The sequence below is a fragment of the Papio anubis genome, chromosome 2, assembly GCF_008728515.1.
Source record: "Papio anubis isolate 15944 chromosome 2, Panubis1.0, whole genome shotgun sequence".
Lineage (NCBI taxonomy): Eukaryota > Metazoa > Chordata > Mammalia > Primates > Cercopithecidae > Papio > Papio anubis.
In genome coordinates this window covers 144,965,995-144,981,054 of record NC_044977.1, presented here as the reverse complement: position 1 = coordinate 144,981,054, position 15,060 = coordinate 144,965,995, and the positions used below count along the sequence as shown (strand labels likewise).

Genomic DNA, 15,060 nt, shown 5'->3' with positions numbered 1-15,060 from the left:
CCCCCATCTTTTTATTTTTTTATTCAGATGCCTTTTATTTCTTTCTCTTGTCTGATTACTCCAACAAGGACTTCCAGTACTATGGTAAACAAGAGTGGTGGGAGTGAGCATCCTTGACTTGTTTCAGTTCTCAAAGGAAATGGTTTCAGCTTTTGCCTGCTCAATATGATGTTGGCTGGATTTGACATAGATGGCTCTTAATATTTGGAGATATGTTCCTTCAATGATTAGTCAGTTGAGGGTTTATATTATGATGGGATATTATATTTTGTTGAAGTCTTTTTCTACAATTATTGATATAATCATACAGTTTTTGTATTCTAATATTTTATATGGTGAATTACATTTATTGATTTGCATATATGGAAACAACCTTGCATCCCACAAATTAGCCTACTTTATCATGGTGAATTAAGTTTTTGATGTGCTGTTGGGTTGAGTTTGCGAGTATTTTGTTAAGAATTTTTTATGTCTATGTTCATCAGGGGTATTGACTTGTAGTTTTCTTTTTATGTTGTGTCTCTGTCAGATTTTAGTATCAGAATGATGCTGGTTTTCTAGAATGAGTTAAGGAAGAGCCCCTTCTCCTCAATTGTTTGGAATAGTTTCAGTAGAATTGGTACTATTCAGTAGAATAGTTCAGTAGAATTGGAATAGTTTCAATAGAATATTCGTTGTATGTCTGGTAGAATTCAGTTGTGAATACATCTTCCGTCTGGTCCAGGGATTTTTTTTTTTTTTTTTTTTTTTTTTGGTTGCTAAGTTTTTAATTACTGATTCAGTTTTGAAACTTCTTATTGGTCTGTTCAGGTTTTTCTTCCTGGTTCATTCTGGGAGGTTGTGTGTTTCCAGGAATTTATCTATTTCCTCTTGATTTTCTAATTTGTGTACATAGAGGCGTTAATAATCATCTCTGAAGATCTTTTGTATTTCTGCAGGATCAGTTATGATGTCATTTTTGTCATCTGATTGCACTTATTTGAATCTTCACCTTTGTATTTTGTTATTCTAGGTAGTGGTCTATCAATAATAACAAGTTCATGATTTTATTGATCTTTTCTATGGATATTTACATCACAATTTCATTCAATTCTTCTGTAATTTTAGTTATTTCTTTTCTTATGCTTTTGTTGTTTTTTTCCTAGTTCCTCTAGGTGCAATGTTACATAGTTAAAATGAGATCTTCTAATTTCTCGTTGAGGACATTTACTGCTATAAACCTTTTAACACTGCTTTAAATGCATCCCAAAAATCTTGGTAGATTGTTTCTCTATTTTCAATAATTTGAAAGATTTTTAAAATTTTGCCTTGATTTCGTTTTTTCACCCAAGAGTTATTCTGGAGCAAGTTGTTTAATTTACATATTTTTATGAAGTTTTGAGAGAACTTATTGGTACTGATTTCTATTTTTATTGCACTATGGTCTGAGATTGTGCTTGGTATAATTAATTTTTTGAATTTACTGAGACTCTCCTTATGACTGAGCATGTGTTCAATCATAGACTATATTATGTGTGTATGAGAAAAATATATTTTGTGGTTTATAGGTGGAATATTTTATAGATATTTATTAGGTCCAAATGGTCAAGCATTGAGTTTAAGAATTTATTTGTTAGTTTTCTGCTTTGATGAACTGTCTAACATTGTCAGTGGGATGTTGAAGCCCTTTACTGTTATTGCAACTTTCTAAAAATTTGTATAGGCCAAGAAGAACTTGCTTTATATATCTGGGGGCTCTAATATTGAGTGTGTATATATTTAGGACAGTTAAATTTTCTTGCTGAATTGAGCCTTTGATCATTGTGTAAAGTCCATCCTTGTCCTTCCTGATGGATGTTGGTTTAAAGTCCATTTTATCTGATTTAATAATGGTGACTTGCTCTTTTTTTGTTTTCCATTTGCATGGTAGATCTTTCTCCACCCCTTTACTTTTTGCCTATGGGCCATCATTACATGTGAGATGTATCTCTTGAATACAGCATACAGTTAGATCTTGCCTTTTTATCCAGCTTTTCACTATGCCTTTTAAGTGGGGTGTTTAGACAACTTACATTCAGGGTTATTATTGGTACATAACATTTTGATCCTGTCATCATGTTACTAGCTGGTTGTTTTGTAGATTTGATTGTGTAATTGCTTTATATTGCCTGTGGCCATGTCCTTAAGTTGATTTTTTGGTAGCTAGCATCAATCCTTCATTTTCATGGTTAGCATTGTCTTAAGGACCTCTTATAAGAGGATAATAACTTTCCTTGGTGATTACTTGTTTGAGAAGTATCTTATTTCTTTTTCGTTTATGAAGTTTAGTGTTGTGAGGTATGAAATTCTTGGTTGGAATTTCTTTTCTTTGAGGATGCTGTAAATAGGCCCCCAACATTTTCTAGTTTTGTGGTTTCAGCTGAGAAATCCAGTGCTAGTCTAATGGGTTTCTCTTTATAAGTGACCTGATCTTTCTTTCTAGCTGCCTTTAACATTTTTTCTTTCACATTGATCTTGGAGAATCTGATGACTATGTGACTTGGTGATAGTTGCCTTATATAATATGTCACATGGTTTGTCTGTATTTCTTAAATATGCATATCAGTTTCTGCAAGACTGGAAAAATTTTCGTGGACTATCTACTTGAAAATGTTTAAGTTGCTTATTCTCTCTCCTCTCAGAAATGACAATGAGTCATAAATTTGGTTTCTTTACCTAATTCCACATTTCTTGGAGGTTTTATTCATTTTGAAAATTCTTTTTACTTTATTTTTATCTGACTCAGTTAATTTGAAGAACTGGTCTTCGAGTTCTGAGTCTCTTTCCTCAGCTCAGTCTATTCTGCTGTTAATGGTTCAAACTGTATTATGAAATTCTTATAATAAATTTTTAGTTCCAGAAGTTTATTTTACTTCTTTCTTAAAATGGCTATTTTATCTTTCAGCTCATAAATCATTTCACTAGATATTTTTGGACTCCTTGGATTTGGTTTTGACTTTCTCCTGGATCTCAATGAGTTTCCTTGCCATCACATTCTGAATTATCTTTGATATTTCAATTATTTCAAACTGACTAAGAACTATCAGCCCTGGGGTATAATTGTTTGTCTGAAGGTAAGGAGACACTCTGGCTTTTTGAAAGGCCAGAATTCTTGTTCTGGTTCCCTTTCCCATCTGAGAGGTCTGTTGTCCTTTTAATTGTGGTGTAGGTAGAGTATACTTGGCTTCATTTCTAGGTGCTTTCTGAGGGATAAAAGTATGGAACAGGTTATGAAAGTCTATGTCATCCTTGCACAGAGGCCATGCTAGTCTTCTTGGTATTATCCCAATTTTAGTGTATGTTCTTCTGAAACGAGCACTGAAAGATCATTTAACCATATATATGTGGGTTTAATTCTGGGTTCTCTATTCTGTTCCATTGTTCTATTTTTATACCAGTAGCATACTATTTTAATTATTGTTGCTTTATAGTAAGTTTTGAAATCTAGAAGTGTGATACTTCAAGCTTTGTCCTTCCTGTTCAAAACTATTTTGGCTATTTGGAGTCTTTTGTTATACCATATGTATTTTGGGATAATTTTTTTTATTTCTGCAAAAAATGATATTTTGATAGGGATTGCATTCAATTGACTTTGAGTAATATGGATAATTTAACAATATTACATCATCTACTCCATGAACATAGGATATCGTTCTACATGTTTTTGTCTTTTACAGTTTCTTTTGGCAATGTTTTGTAATTTTCAGTGTCCAAGTCTTTGTCTCCTTTGTTAAGTTTATTCTTAAGTATTATATTCTTTTTCTATGCTTTTGTAAACATAAGGTTGTTTTCTCAATTTTCTTCTCAGATAGTTTGTTGTTAGTGTATGGAGATATAATTGATCTTGTTGTACATTGATTTTTGTACTGTGCAACTTTGCTAAATTCACTTATTGGTTCCTTTAAAAAGAGAGAGAGAGAAAGAGAGAGAGAGAGAGATGAGGTCTCATTCTGTCACCCAGGCTAGAGAGTAGTGGCACAATCTTAGCTCAGTGTAGTCTCAAACTTCTGGGTTCAAACAACTCTCTTGTCTCAGCCTCCTGAGTAGCTAGGATTATAGGCATGCACCATACTGCCTGGTTATTTTTTTAATTTGTGTGTGTGTGTGTGTGTGTGTGTGTGTGTGTGTGTGTGTGTGGCTGTGTGTGTTTAGAGCCTGACTGGGTCTTGCTATTTTGCCAGTGCTGGCCTTTAACTTCTGGGCTCCCACATTATCCTCTGAAAGTGCTTGTATTATCGCCTTTAGCCACTATATCTGGACTAATTTATTAGTTCTAACAAGTTTTTGCTTGTGTAGTCTTTAGGACTTTCTAGATATAAGATTATGCAATCTGCAAACAGAGATAATTTTACTCCTTCTTTGTTGATTTTATGCTTTTCATTTCATTTTCTTGCCTAATTATTCTGGCTAAGACATCTAGTACTAGGTTGAATAGAAGGGTCAAGAATGAGTGAGCAGAGTGAGTGAGCATCCTTGCCTGGTTTCAGATTTAAAGAAAAAAAGTTTGGCACTTTTCACCACTGAGTATGATGCTAACTATGCAGTTTTCATATACGGTTATTATTATGTTAAGTTCTTTACACACCTAATTTGTTGAGAATTTGTGTCAAAAAAGAGCATTAAATTTTGTCAAATGTTTTTTCTGCATCTATTAAGACTTCATTTTTATATTTTATTGGTTATGGTTATGTAACACATCAACGAATTTCTAATGTTTTGTACCATACTCACATATCTGAGATAAGTCCCACTTGGTCATGGAGAATGATTTTATTGTGCTGCTACTTCTGTTTGCTAATTTTTGTTTTTGAGAATTTTTGTAGCCAGGCTCATCAGGGATATTTGCCTGTAAACTTTTTGTTTGTTTTTTTTTGTTGTATCTTTTCTGGTTTTGTTATTAGGGTGATGTTAGCCTCATAAAAAGAGTTCAATAGGATTATTTCTTATTTTATGTTTTGAAAGAGGTTATAAAATATTAGCATTAATTCTTTAAAAAATATTTTATAGAATTGTCATGTGAAGTCATCTGGTTGTGGGCTTTTTCTTTGAAATATATTTTTTTAAATTACTGATTAAAAATTTTTATTTGTTATTGGTCTGTTCAGGTTTTCTATGTCTTCCTGATTCAGTCTTGGTAAGGTTGTATGTGTCCAGAAACTTATTTATTTATTCATTTATTTATTTAACATTGTCTAATTTGTTGGTGTATAATGTTCATAAAAGTTTATTTTCTTTTGTATTTATGTGGTATCAGTTGTAATTTCTCCTCTTTCATTTTTGATTCTATTTATTTGAGTCTTTTTTTTTCCATACGTAGACTAGCCAGAAGTTTGTCAGTTTTGTTTACTTTTCTATAAATCAGCTATTTGTTTTATCTGTTTTTCTATTTTTACGGTCTTTTCCATTTTTGTTTTCTCTAAAAGTTATTGTTTCTTTCTTTCTGCTAACTTTGGACTTATTTTGTTCTTTTATCAGTTCATGGTGGGGGGTTGTAATGTTTAGTTACTGATTATAACTTGTCTTCTTTATTTCATGTAGACATTTATAGCCATAAACTTCCTTCTTAGTACTACTCTTGCTGCATCCCATAACTTTTTATTTCCATTTGTCTCAATATACTTCTAAATTTCCTTTGGTTTCTTTTTTAACTCAGTAGATATTCAATAATATGTTACTCAATTTCTAGTAAGATAATGACCATTGCTATAATCCTTTTATATTGAATATTCTGACACATTTTATGACATAAGAACCATTCTTCTATAAATTAAACAGAAATTAAACTACAAAAAATTTTTATATTTTTATTTTATTGGTATAAAATACTAACACCACATGCAAATCAAAACCACAATGAGATACCATCTCACACCAGTTAGAATGGCAATCATTAAAAAGTCAGGAAACAACAGGTGCTGGAGAGGATGTGGAGAAATAGGAACACTTTTACACTGTTAGTGGGATTGTAAACTGGTTCAACCATTATGGAAAACAGTATGGCGATTCCTCAAGGATCTAGAACTAGAAATACCATATGACCCAGCCATCCCATTACTGGGTATATACCCAAAGGATTATAAATCATGCTTCTATAAAGACACATGCACACATATGTTTATTGCGACACTATTCACAATAGCAAAGACTTGGAATCAACCCAAATGTCCATCAGTGACAGATTGGATTAAGAAAATGTGGCAGATATACACCATGGAATACTATGCAGCCATAAAAAAGGATGAGTTCATGTCCTTTTTAGGGACATGGATGCAGCTGGAAACCATTATTCTCAGCAAACTATCGCAAGAACAGAAAACCAAGCGCCACATGTTCTCACTATAGGTGGGAATTGATCAATGAGATCACTTGGACCCTGGAAGGGGAACATCACACACCGGGGCCTATTATGGGAAGGGGGGAGGGGAGAGGGATGCCATTGGGAGTTATACCTGATGTGAATGACGAGTTGATGGGTGCTGACGAGTTGATGGGTGCAGCACACCAACATGGCACAAGTATACATATGTAACAAACCTGCACGTTATGCACATGTACCCTGAAACTTAAAGTATAAAAAAAAAAGGATTATAGTAATAAACTGCACCAACTCTGAATCTTAGATATTTCACAAAGTACTAAAATGAGTGGCAGCTGCTCACATTTGAAGATAATGCTCATGTCATTAACCAAAGAGGTCATTCTAATTTAAAGTTGTATTAATAGAAGATTAAACAAAATCCAGAGCATCATGCTAAAAATAGCATTATTAAATTGTAGAAATTTTTATCATTACAAATGTGTTTGACACAAATCAAACATTTTCTGTTTAGTCATTACAAAATAAGTGTTAAGTTTTAGGACCTATGACAAGAAAGCCTAAAATTTAGCTAGAATTTATTTATATTTATATGAGATCTGGCTCTTAAAATTGAATTTCAGTGATTTTAAGGTCATATTAATATTTAGTATTCTTTAAATATTTTTACTTTTAAAAATATAATTTAGACCAGGTGCAGTGGCTCACGCCTGTAATCCCAGCTCTTTGGGAGGCTGATGCAGGTAGATCATAAGGTCAGGTCACGATTTCAAAACCAGCCTGGCCAATATAGTGAAACCCCGTCTCTACTAAAAATACAAAAACGTTAGCCAGGTGTGGTGGTGCATGCCTGTAATCACAGCTACTTAGGAGGCTGAGACAGGATAATTGCTTGAACCAGGAGGCAGAGGTTGCAGTGAGTTGAGATAGCACCACTGCACTCCATCATGGGCAACAAGAGTGAGACTCCATCTAAAAAAAAAAGAAAAAAAAACCCATAATTTAGTTCAAAATGGAGCTGGGCGACATACTGAGACCCCATCTCTATAGAAATATTTTTTAGAATTTAAAATTTAAAAACCTAAAAATAATTAACTTATGAAACTTACAAAGTATGCAAAATATTTAACAGTCACTTCATAAAATAATATATGCAAATGGAAAGTGTTAATAAAGATGTTGAATAACTGAAACTGTCATGCATTGACAACATGGAAGAGACACTTTCAAAAACAGTTTGGAAGTGTCTAAAAAAGGCAAACATAACATGTAGCATATATGATAAAACAATCACCTATGCAGCTATTTATCCAAGAAAAGTGAAATTGCACATTAGGAAAAGACTTGCATTTATAGTTTTTTAGTAGCTTAATTTATACCATAAACTAGAATCAACTCAAAAGACCATCAACTAATGAACAGAAAAACAAAACTGTGGTACATGCATACTGTGGGATTTTACCCAGTAATAAAGAGGAAAAAGCTAGTGAGACACTGTAGCAACATAGATAAATTACAAAACCATCTTTCTAAGTGAAAGAAACCATACACAAAAGACAACATCTGCACTATTTCATTTATATGAAATTCTTTAAAAATGGCTAACTATATTAACAGAAAACATATTGTTTACCAGAATTTAAAGTCACGGGAGAAGATTGACTGCAAAGAGGAATGTGGGAACTTTTTTGGATGATGTCATGTTTAATATCATAATCTCGTTGAGAATTACATGACTATGTACATTTGTTCAAAACTTGTCAAGTACTACCTCAATAAACCTTACTTAAAATAGCTTATCATGGAAATAATGTAAATAATTCTGAAATGATGGATATATTTTATTTTTTGTTTGATAATCATAATATACTACACATGTGCAGAAAGTGCAGGTTTGTTACATAGGTGTATACATGCCATGGTGGTTTGCTGCACCCATCAACCTGTCTTCTACATTAGGTATTTCTTCTAATGCTATCCCTCTGCTAAACCCCCACCCCCTGACATGCCCCAATGTGTTCCCCTCCCTGTGTCCGTGTGTTCTCATTGTTCAACTCCCACTTATGAGTGAGAACATGTGGTGTTGGGTTTTCTGTTCTTGTGTTAGTTTGCTGAGAATGATGGTTTCCAGCTTCATCCATGTCCCTGCTAAGGACATGAACTCATCCTTTTTTATGGCTACATAGTATTCCATGGTGTATATGTGCCACATTTTCTTTATGGAGTCTATCATTGGTAGGCATTTGGGTTGGTTCCAAGTCTTTGCTATTGTGAACAGTGCTGCAATAAGCATACATGTGTATGTATCTTTATAGTAGAACGATTTATAATCTTTTGTATATATACCCTGAAATGGGATTGCTGGGTCAAATGGTATTTCTGGTTCTATACCCTCGAGGAATCGCCAGACTGTCTTCCCCAATGGTTGAACTAATTTACACTCCCACCAACCGTGTAAAAGAGTTCCTCTTTCTCGACATCCTCTCCAGCATCTGTTGTTTTCTGACTTTTTAATGATTGCCATTATGTGTCTTTCTAGATGTTCATCAGAACTCATTCTTTCTGTCTAACATAGTACTAGAATTACAACTGAAGGCCGGGCGCGGTGGCTCAAGCCTGTAATCCCAGCACTTTGGGAGGCCGAGACGGGCAGATCACGAGGTCAGGAGATCAAGACCATCCTGGCTAACACGGTGAAACCCCGTTTCTACTAAAATACAAAAAAAAATTAGCCGGGCGAGGTGGTGGGCGCCTGTACTCCCAGCTACTCGGGAGGCTGAGCCAGGAGAATGGCGTGAACCCAGGAGGTGCGGCTTGCAGTGAGCTGAGATCCGGCCACTGCACTCCAGCCTGGGCGACAGAGCCAGACTCCGTCTCAAAAAAAAAAAAAAAAAAAAGAATTACAACTGGAACATTGTTGCCTAGCTGGAGACTGTTTTTCTCAGATTCTCTGCCATGGTCAGGTGATTGAGCTCTATCAGTAGCATGTTAATGAAAATAATATTTGCAATGTCTGTTTCACTTTATTAAAAGTATTTACCTTTGGTCTTCACTGTTTGTCCCTACTCTCTGGAATGGAGATGACTAGAAAGACCTTAAAAACTATGTATGTAAGATGGCATAGTTAATGCTGGCTTCTGTGAAATAGAACTACTAACTCATCACGATTCATATTTGCCTGATTTTTCTTAAGAAATGATTTCTTTGTTCTTTAAGCCAAAGAGTTTTGGGAGTTTCTATGTTATTACGTAGCCTATCCTACTCGAAAATCACTTTTTTAAATGGAAATTTCTCCTTTGATAGTATGAACTCTCAAATAAAGACTAAAAAATTCCATCACATTCCACTTACTAGGATTTGAGAAATAGCATCTTTGTCCCTTCATTCTATTTTTTAGTAATAACGTCTATCCTATTAAAAATGTGTATCTTCCTTTGATATTTACATCATGTGTTTATGTTAGCACCTGCTTTTCCTCATCAGAGAGAACTGCTAACCATTCTTTTTTCTTCAGTAATGAAAAACTTTTTCTATGTTTAGTTTTGACATCAACGTAGTCATCTTAAAGACTTGATGGATGATGTAACACCTTGGTTTCATGACCTTATTTCCATTTTTTAATTAACAAATGTATTTATTTCAATAGTTTTTGGAAAACAGGTGACTTTTTATTATATGGGGGGAGGGGTGATTTCTGAGACTTTGGTGCAATTATCTTTTAAACACTATCACTGCCTCCAGTCTGAAAATTCTTACTATTCTCCTAGTTTCCAGCGATTTTTGTGCCTCAGCCTCCCGAGTAGCTGGGATTATAGGCTCTGCCACCATGCCCGACTACTTTTTGTATTTTCAGTAGAGATGGGGCTTCTCCATGTTGGCCAGGCTAATCTCAAACTCTCAACCCCAGGTGATCTACCCATCTCAGCTTCCCGAAGTGCTGGGATTACAGGCCTGAGCCACAGCACCCGACCTAACCAACATATCTTGATCTCTGAAATCATTAATTCATAATTCTGTCATTTATTTTCTTCACTTCCTCCATTGTTTGCTCCATTATTGGTGCTACACCTGTTCTATCTCATGGAGATCACATTGTATTGGCCACCTTATGCCTTCATGTCCTGCATCATCCCAGTTTAGAACTGAGGGTCCATCATTTCAGTCACTCTCTTGCTTCTTCCCCAATCTCTCTTGCTACCTTTTGACCTCTTAATTTTCATATAAAAATATTTCCACCTTGCATAGCCCCATTTACTCATGCAGTAGGTGAACATTGATTAAAGCAATCAACTCAACAAATTATTACTATTTAAGCTCCACCAGTTCCTGACACATTACCCACTAATTGTACTGCATGCATCTGTCTACTCCCTCTGCTATTGTGGTAAGAGTAGCAATGGTGGTTAAGATGCTTTGAATAGTTTTTATCATACCTGCAGTAAAATATCCTGACTAATGACCATTCTCTTACATATTAGTACATTTTCTGTTGCCGTCATAGAGTCTAACATAAAAATACGTTGTACATTAGCATATATTATACTTGCTCTATACATTTTCAATTTCTATGCTGCATATTGCTGATTCAAATCTCAAACATTTAAAATATAAACTGACATAAAAAGACACCATGTAGAATGTCAATGGAACAGATTTAAAAATCTATCAGAAAACTTTGCAAGATATATGCAAAATATGCATGAAATAAAATGAATACTAAGGGACACTAAAGAAGAAATATTTAATGAACACAAATGTTTATGTGTTGTCAAGAAAACTCAACATCATAAAGATTTCCATTCACCTTAAGTAAGTTTTAAAAGTACCTACTATCTACAAATTTAATGTGATTTCATTATATTTTAAGAGAAAGGAGAATAATTAAACTGACCCAAAATTGTATGTGAAAAAAATAGCAAGAAAATTTCATAAAGAGTATTGATTGGGAATTAGATACCCCAATGTTATATGATACAATAAAGCTACTATAATTTAAAATTTTTAGTAGTAATGTATCATTGCTCATATGTAGTCAAAAGAACAAAATGTTTACATAAAGACACAAATGCATACAAATATTTAGTATTTAAAACAAATGAATTTCACATTAGTAGGTGTGTTAGTCTGTTCTCACTCTGCTATCAAGAACTACCTGAAATTGGGTAATTTATAGAGAAAAGAGGTTTAATCAGTTCATGGGTTGGTGGGCTGTATGAGCTTCTGCTTCTGGCGAGGCCTCAGGCAGAGGTGAATCATGGCAGAAGGTGAAGAGGAAGCAAGAGCATCTTCACAAGGCTGGCAGAGGTGGGAGAGGCAGGGCTACACACTTTTACAACAACCAGATTTCATGAGAGCTTACTCACTATCACAAGAACAGCATGGGGAAAGTCCACTCCCATGATTCAATCACCTCCAACCAGGCCCCTCCTCCAACAGTGGGATCACAATTCAACATGAGATTTGGGTGGGAACACAGACCCAAACCATATCATGGGGAAGAGACAGTGAATGGAACAACTGACATCAGAAAAAAAAAAAATTACTGTATCTTTACATTATAACTTATAACCGTTGAGTCATAGTTCTGGAAAATTATTTTACAGATATTCTCAAAAAATGCGTGAAATTTAAAAGGTTATGAATACTGCCATTGAAAATAGCCTAAGACTAGAAACATTACACTAAGAGGGAATCAGTAAAATAAATTATTGTACAGTTACTTAACAGAATACTACAGAAACATTAACAAATTGAGAGGATTCCTAATGTATTGACTGAGAATTTTCCCAAGAAATATTGTAAGTAAATTAAGTGATTCAGAGAATGATGTACATTGTGTGCTATCATCTCGGTAAAACTATTGCTAATATCTGCGGTGGCGGGGGACGGGGAATTAAATGACTTGGATATAAGGACATAAGGGAAAATTTCATTATATGCCACTAAGGAATGAGATTCATGAAAAACACTTGGATTTGAAATTTTATACTATGTAAATATAAACATAAATATAGCTTAAGTCAGAGAATAATAATTTTTTTAAAAACAAATGTTTTTGAATCACTGTTTATATCATATTTAATAACAGAGATTCTGTAAATATATTACACATACCCAGAAATACCACGGGGTCAGAGAAAGGTTATGAGACAAATGCGTGTAAAGGCATTACTTTGAAAATGCATTACAGACAAATGCATTACTTTGCAGAATGCTTGGCACATGGCAGAACTTCAAGAAATGTGTCCTCATCTTTATCTTTGCGTTGTACTTGATAGTTTCTATGGTAGCTGCTTTACAGAGTTTTCCTGAAACGTGATCCTGCGTACTTTGGTGGAATGCAAAACAATTTGAGGTGGCACATGAGGTGCTTATATGAAGTATAAAGAAATGAAATTATAAAGCATTCATTCAGAGGATCATTATCTTTCCAGTCTTTATTATTAATGTAAAATTTAACATTATCGTGTTTTGTCATGTCTCTAAAACTTGTCTCAAGTTTGGGACCTTTGAAAGAAGCAGTACCTAGCTAAACTTAATAGATACATTATGTTTACCATCTATATCTATTTTACTTTTATCTAATATTAAAAAGAAGTGATACAAGTCCTCCAAGCATAAAATGGATTTTTATATAAGCTCACTTTAAAAGTTTGTGTCAATTAAAGAAAAATAATTTAAAAAACAAAACAAAACAAAACAAAACAAAAAACAGTACAGGTAATTTAGGGTTGTGGCAAAAAAATCAACATGGAAGGGTACACAAAGTTTTACAGAAAAATGTAATTTTTAAAAAATTTACTTTTTCCATGAAGGCTTTCTAAATGACTCCTATATGAAATTATTTTTCTTTTCTATAAATTATTAAACTCATGCCTGTATTTCTCCTTTATTTAATCAGTCTTATGATTTCTACATTGCCTTTTGACAATCTTTGGTATTGTGTTTATTTACTCATTCAATAAGTATATATTGAATATATATATATTAGACACTTTATTGGGGTTTTCACAGAAGTAAACACAGGGTTCACAACATTTACAAACAAAATTTTGGAGAATGACTTTGTGATCTACAGCATACTTTACAGGAACTGCGTTTCATTAAGAAACAATACTAAAATGGCATATCATACCCAATTGTTCCATTTGTCCACCATAATCTGATTTTAACAGCCGTGCAACATTTAGTCAATCTGCCTACAAGCAACCCATCATTATACAAACAAAAACCTTGGGAAACTGCATTTTAGTTCAAAAAACAGATGATAAACCACAGACAAATTAAATCACATATTTTACTTCTTTTTAAATGTGTATCAGGATAACAGAAATCAGAAGTATGAAGGAAAAGGAGAGAATTTCATTTTTAATAGATCTATTTCAATGAATTGTTTTCTGTGACAAGTTTTTTAAGGTTATGTGTCAAAATTTTATCATTTTTATTATCCAAATTTTGTGTATTCTCTCCTGTTTCAGTTATGTGCTTAACACAGCAAAACTTAAAGCAGTTTTCTGAGTCTGTGTGAGATTTCAGCATTTTCTAATGGAAATTAAACCTAAAGTGCATCTACTGGACATCTTTTGTACATGGGTACATAGTATACATATATACCCATTATTAGTAAATTTCTGTTGTGAAGTAATGCATTTACATGCATTTGTCTCATAATCCTCGTCTGACCCCATGGCATCTCTTGGTATCTGTAATATATCTACAGAATCTCTATAATTAAATATGATATCAACAGTGGGTCAAAATCATTTGTTTTTAAACAAATTATTATTCTCTGACTTAAGCTATATTTATATTTGAATGGGTTACATATTCACATAGAATGTGAATGGGTACATGGGTACATAGTATATATATATACACACACATATATATGTGTGTGTGTGTATATATATAGACGCACACACACACACATATTCCCATGTACAAAAAGTATATATATTTGCATATATATTTGCATATACATATGGTACATTAGACATTTTGATAAAGGTATATAATGCACAATAATCACATCAGGGTAAATGCAGTATACATCAACTCAAGAATCTATTATTTATTTGTGTTACAAATATTCCAATTTGTACAGAAATTGTCTTTCTGTACCTGGCTTACTTCACTTAACATAATGTCACCCAGTTCCATCCATTTGTTGCACATGACAGGATTTCATATTTTTCATATGGCTCAATAGTACTCCATTGTGTATATGTACACATTTTCTTTATCCATTTGTTTGCTGATGGACATTTAGGTTGCTTCCAAATCTTTGGTATTGTGAATAGTAGTATATGGGAGTGCAGATATCTCTTTGATGTACTGATTTCCTTCCTTTGGGGTATATACCTAACAGTGGGATTCCTGAATCATATGGTAGCTTTAATTTTAGCTTTCTGAAGAAACGCCATACTTTTCTCCGTACTGGCTATACTTATTTACATTCCCATTAACTGTGTATGAGGGTTCACTTTTCTCCATATTCATGCCAGTATTCATTATTCCCTGTCTTTTCAATAAAAGCCATTTTAACTGGGGTGAGATGATATATCATTGTAGTTTTAATTTGCATTTCTCTGATGATAAATGATGTTAAACACTTTTTCATATACCTATTTACCATTTGTTTGTCTTTGTTTGAGAAATCTCTATTCAGATGTTTTGCCCATTTTAATCAGATTATTAGATTTTTTTGTATTAAATTGTTTGAGCTC

The 15,060-nt window shown here is 33.5% G+C and overlaps 1 non-coding gene across 1 annotated transcript; it reads right to left on the bottom strand.

Moving 5' to 3' along the window:
• Window positions 1–3,230: 3,230 nt before the first annotated feature.
• On the bottom strand, window positions 3,231–3,337 carry LOC116273931. Its single transcript, XR_004182433.1, has one exon. It is a non-coding gene; the product is annotated as a U6 spliceosomal RNA (small nuclear RNA).
• Between the last annotated feature and the right edge of the window lie 11,723 nt (window positions 3,338–15,060).